The sequence below is a fragment of the Lipotes vexillifer genome, unplaced genomic scaffold, assembly GCF_000442215.2.
Source record: "Lipotes vexillifer unplaced genomic scaffold, Lipotes_vexillifer_v1.1 scaffold311, whole genome shotgun sequence".
Lineage (NCBI taxonomy): Eukaryota > Metazoa > Chordata > Mammalia > Artiodactyla > Lipotidae > Lipotes > Lipotes vexillifer.
This window is the reverse complement of record NW_006791012.1, coordinates 7,718,778-7,726,613: the sequence shown is the minus strand read 5'-3', so window position 1 is coordinate 7,726,613 and position 7,836 is coordinate 7,718,778.

The window sequence follows — 7,836 nt, the reverse complement described above, 5'->3', positions numbered from 1 at the left end:
TCCCCTTTTTTTTTTTTTTTTTTTTTTTGCGGTATGCGGGCCTCTCACTGTTGTGGCCTCTCCTGTTGTGCAGCACAGGCTCTGGACACGCAGGCTCAGCGGCCATGGCTCACGGGCCCAGCCGCTCTGCGGCATGTGGGATCTTCCCGGACCAGGGCACGAACCCGTGTCCCTTGCATCAGCAGGCGGACTCTCAACCACTGCGCCACCAGGAAAGCCCGGAATTGTTTTATTCTTGAAATCTATTAAACACATTCTTTGCACTTATTAATGTATTAGAGCCTGGCCCCTAGTGGTCATGGTACACAGTGCCAGTTTTGTTAATGACAGTTCAGCCCACAAAACTTTTCCCCCATCTGTGTTTGATTAACCTTCAGTGGTGCTTCTTGGCCCTAGTCACACGCATTTTTATCCCAACAGAAAAACTGACCAAAGTTAATAAGATTGGTTCTTTAACATGGAGGTTAATCCTGGCTGAACATTCAAATCATGCACACATGCGCGTGCGTGCACACACACACACACACACATGTGCGCGCGCGCAAATACAAAATCAATGTCTGGGCCCCACCCCAAACCGGTTGAACCTGAACCTCTGGGGAGCAGGTCTGCACATGGAGGGTTTACAAAGCTCCCCAGGTGATTCTGATGAACAGCCAGGATTCAGACAAAAAACTCTATTAGAACTTGATGAATGATAAATGACAGCTAAGACTATCCCCTTGAAGGCAGCCCTCTCAGAAGCCTCCAAGCTCTGCGGAGATGCTGTCCAGGCTCAAAATGGTTTTATCTCCTCTTGGGGAGTTGCTTTCAGATCATATGGCATATATTTTGGAACAATCTCAATATTGGCAATGTTTTGTCTTTTGACAGTGAATTTGAGTGAGATTGAATAAAAATCCTGAAGTGATTCTAAAATCAAGCCAGCTGACTATGCTGGACCATTTTTCAGGGTAACCTGGGTAAGACCATTTTTGGTCAAAAACAACATATGGCCAAGGGGATGGATTTGTCTCGTGTACCTCATAATTGACACAAAAGGCAATTCCAAAAGATGGCCACAAACACTTCTATTAGTAACAGCTATATTAGAGCCTGTGCGCTGCTCCCCAAAGTACCATCTTTAAAAGGCAATGTTCATCTGGACGTGTGAAGTCTGATGGGACTATTAAAAACAACTGCCTCATTACTTAAGGGTCAAACCCGAATTTAGAATTGAAAGGGGGAAAACTGGTGGGAAGAGTCAGACCAGGACAGCCCCTGGGTTTTATGGAACTCTGTTCATGATCCAACACTGTCAGCATCCAATTTGACACATCTAAGAAGGACCCGGCTCCAGGCTGGCAGAGCCTTCGCCAGCACTAGGAGCCACTGACGGTCTCTGTCCAGGAGCACAAGGACCCTCAGGAAGTTCTGTGGCTGAGTGAGATGACGAAAAATTGCGTTGTCATCTTCGTCTGCTCTCTGAACCCTCATAATGAAATTCTCCAACATTACATCAGATAACTCCTAACAGACGAGCACACAAAACACAGGTGAGGGCTTCCCTGGTAGTGCAGTGGTTAAGAATCCGCCTGCCAATGCAGGGGACATGGGTTCGAGCCCTGGTCCTGGAAGATCCCACATGCCACGGAGCAACTAAGCCCATGCACCACAACTACTGAGCCTGTGCTCTAGAGCCTGCAAGCCACAACTACTGAGCCCACGAGCCACAACTGCTGAAGCCCACGTGCCACAACTACTGAAGCCCACACGCCTAGAATCCATGCTCCGCAACAAGAGAAGCCACTGCAATGAGAAGCCTGAGCACCTCAACGAAGAGTAACCTCTGCTCGCCGCAACTAGAGAAAGCCCGCGTGCAGCAACTAAGACCCAACACAGCCCCCAAAAATAAACAAATAAAATAAATAAATTTATTTTTTAAAAAAAGACACTGGTGAGCCCTCTTCATCAGTCACAAATCAGTTGGACTTTATTTCCAACTCCAATATTTTGCAGTTATTTTCTTTCCCAGGTGAGATTTTATTCCTCTCTCCTACCTCCTCTATTTAATGTGAACATTAACCACCGGGCCCTCCTGTTTGGAGTCTCCTGTCTCAACAATGTGTATTCCAAGGAACACTGGTTTCCTAATATCTGTTCATTCATTTATTCAATAAATATTTGTTGAGCACCTTGTGTGTTCCAGGCAGGGGCAGATCCAGGTTTTACAGGACCTGAAGCTTATAACAATCGTGGAGGTCCTTTTTAAGGGAAAGAACACAGAACTGAATACAAAACTAGATACAGGGACACAAAAGGGCAATCCTGAAGCTTAAGCCCCCTTACTTTATGGTGCCTTTGTGAACAGTTCCAGGCACGATCCTGGGGATAGAATCGTGAATAAAACTGACCTGTCCTTGTGAAGTGTACATTCTAAAGGGATAGAAATAAGAGCTGGAAATTAATAGAATTTAGAGGGGGGAAAATCCAGGATTATATGTTTGAGAACTAAGGAGCTAAACAAAATTAAACAAATTTCTTCATTTAAGGGCTTCTTAGAGCCATTAAAATGCTGATGTGCCCATGACTCTCCAAGAGGGGAACCGTGTTTTCATCATTCCCCAGCTTTATTTATCAGAGAATCCTTCTTTTGTGAGGTATCCCTGTGGACTAAACTCTGTGAAACCCACTTTGGGGAAATCCTGCCCTATAATGTATTGGAAGCTCAGCACATGACATCATCTGTCATCTGCCATGAAACGGCGTCTCCTTCTTATTTGGGAAAAGCATTTGGTTCCTGTGCTAATGAAATAATTTAAATCATTTCTCATTATTGTCATTTTTCTAACCCCTCTTTTAGTGTTTTAGGCATTTGGAACAATTGTCTCCTCTGCTTCCAACATTTCAGACTATAAATCTCAAAAAAACATGTTTTAAAACCTTTCCAATCCGGCCTTGGATTTTACACAGCATGGGTTCCGCCTAAAGTAACGAAGAATTCACCTTATGAGGGATTCCCAAATTTAGAAATGCAAAATACCAGGACACCTCGTGGCTTAAAAATCATCTGTTATCCTCCAGAATCACAGAAGAGTCAGCATTTGGGGTCATAAATCTGCCTTCGCACTTCCCTTAAACCCCTCCACCAGGGTGAGAAGGCTCTTGTGTGGGGCCTTGCTTTCCAGTGGTAAGAATTATATTTGTCTTGGGTGCTGGTTCCAGAGACATCTGTGATGGCAGCCCATCCAGCTCTGTTCTCAGTGAGCTAACTTTAGCAGCAGATTCTGCATCTGTTGGTGGAGTTTGACACAGCATATGTTTTCCAAAGCAGCCCTTCCCAATAGCTGACTCCCTTCTTATGTGAGGACATTTAATATATCCTGAGAACTAATCAACTCCCCTCTTTCCCAAATGTTTAAGCTATTTTAAATTTCATCCAGTTTAACAAGCAGTCATGTGTGGAGCCCACCTTTTGATTTCAAAATAAATAAAAAAGAATTTCTATGACTCACATAGATTTCACCTCTGGGCAGGCCAGCAAATTTATCCACACCTTTCTCCAAATAAAGTCCTTCTCTCATATGTTTCCTGACATGATTGTTAACCTTTTAACCTCTTGAAGGGATTAAATACAAGTGAACCCCATTGTCGTGGTTTTTAAATATGTCCACAATTTCTTTGACACTTCTCTCCTCAAAAGGTGGAGCCTAATACCCCTCCCGTTGAGCATGGGTTGGACTTAGTGACATGCTTCTAACAAAGAGAATATAGCAAAGTGGCAGTGTGTGACTTACAAGGCTGGGTTATAAAAGGCACTGTGGCCTCTTCTCTGTTTTTTCTTGGATTACTCATTCTGGGGAAAACCAGCTGCCACATAATGAAGACATTCAGGCAGATCTATGGAGGGATCCACATGGTAGGAACTGAGGCCTCTTGCCAACAGCCAGCCAGGAACTGAGGATTTTGCCCACAGCCTTGTGAGGAAGCCATCTTGGAAGTGGATCCTCTGGTCAAGCCTTCAGATGACTGCAGCCTCAGCCAACTTCTTGACTTGGACCACATGTAAGTCTCTGAGACCGAATCACCCAGCTAAGCTGCTCCCAAATTCCTGAACTACTATGTGAGATAATAAATGTTTATTGTTGTCTTAAGCCATTAAGGTTTGGGGTGATTTGTTACACAGCAATAGCTAACTAACACAACCATCCTAAGTGTTCTTGTATGATGTTCCAGCTGTACTCCCTGAGGCACTTGTCTCTTCTGTCTGAAACAGTTGGGCTGGATTAGCCAGGAGTGTAATTACTTCAGTAATTGGAAGGATGTCCATGGGCTTTACCCTATGGGTAAAATTAAGTCCTATTAATATAGTGGAACTAGCTTCTACTAGTCCCAAGGCCTGCTTTCAAGATTCCCAGCCCCTGGGAGTGGGGAGTGCCCCCAGAACTGCCGGTTTAATCCTATCTTCTTCTCACATGCCATATAGCTGTCACTGCTCATCTCCAAAGCCCATCTTCATGCTTTCCCAGACCACTGCCGAAGCTGCCATCACTTTCCACTTCTTGGCTACAGAGTCACACTCCCTGAGCCCTGTCATTGTCACTCCATCTAACAGCTGTCCTTCCCTCTGTTAGTATCTTTTAGAGATGTCTCAAAGCAGTTTTCGGGCTCCTTGAACTTGACACACACAGCCTTCTGCAGGGAGGATGCCACCACGAGGGTGACACATGCAGGGCAGCAGCCAGCACATCAGAGAAAGACCACTGCCCCCTTTTGACCCCCAGAGCCCTATTTCTGAATTTGGCTAATCATGCCTAACACTTGTTTGTTAGAGTAAATTCTCCCCCAGCAGGCCCCTCCCTGCATTTTTTTCTAAGACTTTATTTATTTAGAGCAGTTTTAGGTTCACAGCAAAATTGAGGGGAAGGTAGAGAGATTTCCCACATACCCCTTGCTCCACACATGCATATTCCCCCCATTAACACTCCTCACCAGAGTGGTATATTTGTCACAACTGATGAACCTACACTGACACATCATAATCACCCAAAGTTCATAGTTTATAGTAGGGTTCACTCTTGGAGTTGTGTAGTCCATGGGTTTGGACAAATGTATAATGGCATGTATCCATCATTATAGCATCATACAGAGTATTTTCAATGCCCTAAAAATCCTCTGTACATCTCCTATTTATCCTTCCTCCATCCCCAACTCCTGGCAACCACTGATCTTTTTACTGTCTCCATAGTTTTGCCTTTTCCAGAGTGTCACATAGTTGGAATCATACAGTGTGTAGCCTTTTCAGATTGGCTTCTTTCACTTAGTAATGGATTTAAGATTCCTCCATGTCTTTTCAGGGCTTGAAAACTCATTTCATTTTAATGCTAAATAACATTCCATTTTCTGGATATACCATAGTTTATCCATTCACCTACAGAAGGACATCATGGTTGCTTCCAGGTTTGGGCAATTATGAATAAAGCTACTATAAACATCTGTGTGCAGGTTTTTTTTAATTTTTCAACTCCTTTGGGTAAATACCAAGGAGCACAATTGCTGGGTTGTGTGGTAAGAGTGTGTATAGTTTATAAGAAACTGCCAAACTGTCTTCCAAAGTGGCTCTACTATTTTGCATTCTCACCAGCAACGAATGAGAGTGACTGTTGCTTCACATCCCCACCAGCGTTTGGTGTTGTCAGTGTTCTAAATTTTGGCCATTCTTACAGGTGTGTAGCAGTACCTCACTGTTGCTTTAATTTGCATTTCCCAAATGACATATGATGTGGAGCATCTTTTCATACATATGCTTATTTGCCATCCCTATATATATATATATATATATATATATATATATATATATATATATATATCACAGATGAAGAAGCAAGGTAAAAACCTACAAGACCAAATAAATGAAGAAGAAATAGGCAATCTATATATATATATATATATATATATATATATATGTAACAGACATGAGGTGGCTTTGGCTTTGGCTTTACACTTTTTAATTGAGTTGTTTCGTTTTCTTATTGTTGCGTTTTAAGAATTTTTTGTACATTTTGGATACCAGTCCTTTATACTCTCCTTGCATTCTAGTAACCACCACCATCAAAACACAAATAAGTCCATCAAATACTCCTACACAAATGTGAATCCTAGTCATTTATCTTATATAAGTTATTTTCCTAAAATCTCCTTGGCCCCCAGAACAGTAAAATAACCCTTCCTACGCATGGAGAAGCTCTCAATTTTTAATCTTAATGGGCTATTAAAAAAAAAAAATTTCTAAGACAAGTGCATATGTGTATGTGTTGGTGGAAGGAAGCAGTGATTGACCTGTCAATGGTTTCTTTCTGGAAAATATGATGTCTGTTTTTATGAATCACCGAAACCTCGGATTTTCAGAATTCCCCCAAATACATTATGCAGCATACTAGCTCTGCAAGACGTTGGGGGGCGGGGTGGGATTCTGTGATCATCTTTGGGAAATGCCTAAATTAAGGTGCTTCTCTGCTGTTGGACTTCTTCAAGCCTTTAATATGCTAATGTTAACCATTAGGTGACCCTAAAATAAGGTTTTACATTAGGTGCACTGTTTCCCAAACCCACTTCGCCACAAAGCATCTCATGGAACTAGTGTTATGTGGAACACACTTTGTAAAATCCTGGGCAAGACCTAATCCCAGAGAAAACGGAATGTAGCAAAAATCAAAAGCTCTTTAATCAAAAACTTCCTGTCCTAGATCATCCAGGTCACTCAAATTTAACCTGCTTCTAACACGTCTTAAGAATGTGCAGGGAAAATTGTTCCTTAAAGACAAAGATCTGAGGTCCAAAGAATCTTTATACCAAAGTAAGCTTGTTAGCCTATTTTTCTCTCCAAGGATAGAAGAAAGACAAGGGTGCTCAGTAGATATTTTTTGGTAAGTCGAATCCAAATTTGCTCTCAGTCATTGAACTAGGACGAAGATCTCCCACCTCAAGCCCCAACTGAAAGCTGGGATGCCTGGGCAGAGAATCATCACAGTCAAGGCCCACATCCCATCCCTCCCTGTCAAAACACCTCCATAAAGAAGGTGGGAGATGCAGGAGGGGGAGAGGGAGAAAAAAACTTTATTCTTTCAACATTGACCCATTTTGTTCAGGTCTAACAACTCAAAAGCAGCAGAGTCATTGAAACACGGATTGTAAAACTATAACACTCCTCAATTACTTCTTGTTGGCCAGACAAGCAAACCTATTATTTGACAATGCATCATGCTCCAAGAAAGTAAACTTTATCATACAGAGGTCATGAGAAAAAGACCACAGGTACAGTTTGCTAACCTCCACTAGATAATTTTTCACAGTTATCATCCAAGCACTGTAAAAGCACAAAAGATATGTTATCTTTGGGCTCAGTTTATTATAACGTGTGGGTGAAACTCCCTATAAAACCACTTACTAGGTAACTGTTGCACGTTCTCCTGCACAGAAAGTCAGATCAGTAAAACATCTTTTTGACAGTGTCTTTTTAAGTGTCAGGAATAAAAGGACGTGCTCTTAAAGGAAAAGTAGCACACAATTTATCACCCCCTCACTTTCCCACACGTACACACACAGATCCCCATCGCCTCTCTGCATGCCAGAGACACTCAAAAGAATCCTTCTCAGTAGTCTCATTTCTTTTAGAGCTGAGTATTTCACGGCAGAACTGTTCCTGGATAAAGCGGCAAAGTAACATTAATTCAAGATACTATAGGTGCCAGCAGTTCAAGTACTAGTCGTGGTATTTCTTCCCCTAGAGTCATCATATCGAGTAAGACCCAGGAAATACAAGATAAAAGGACGATGGAATCCCTCAGCAAATGCTCT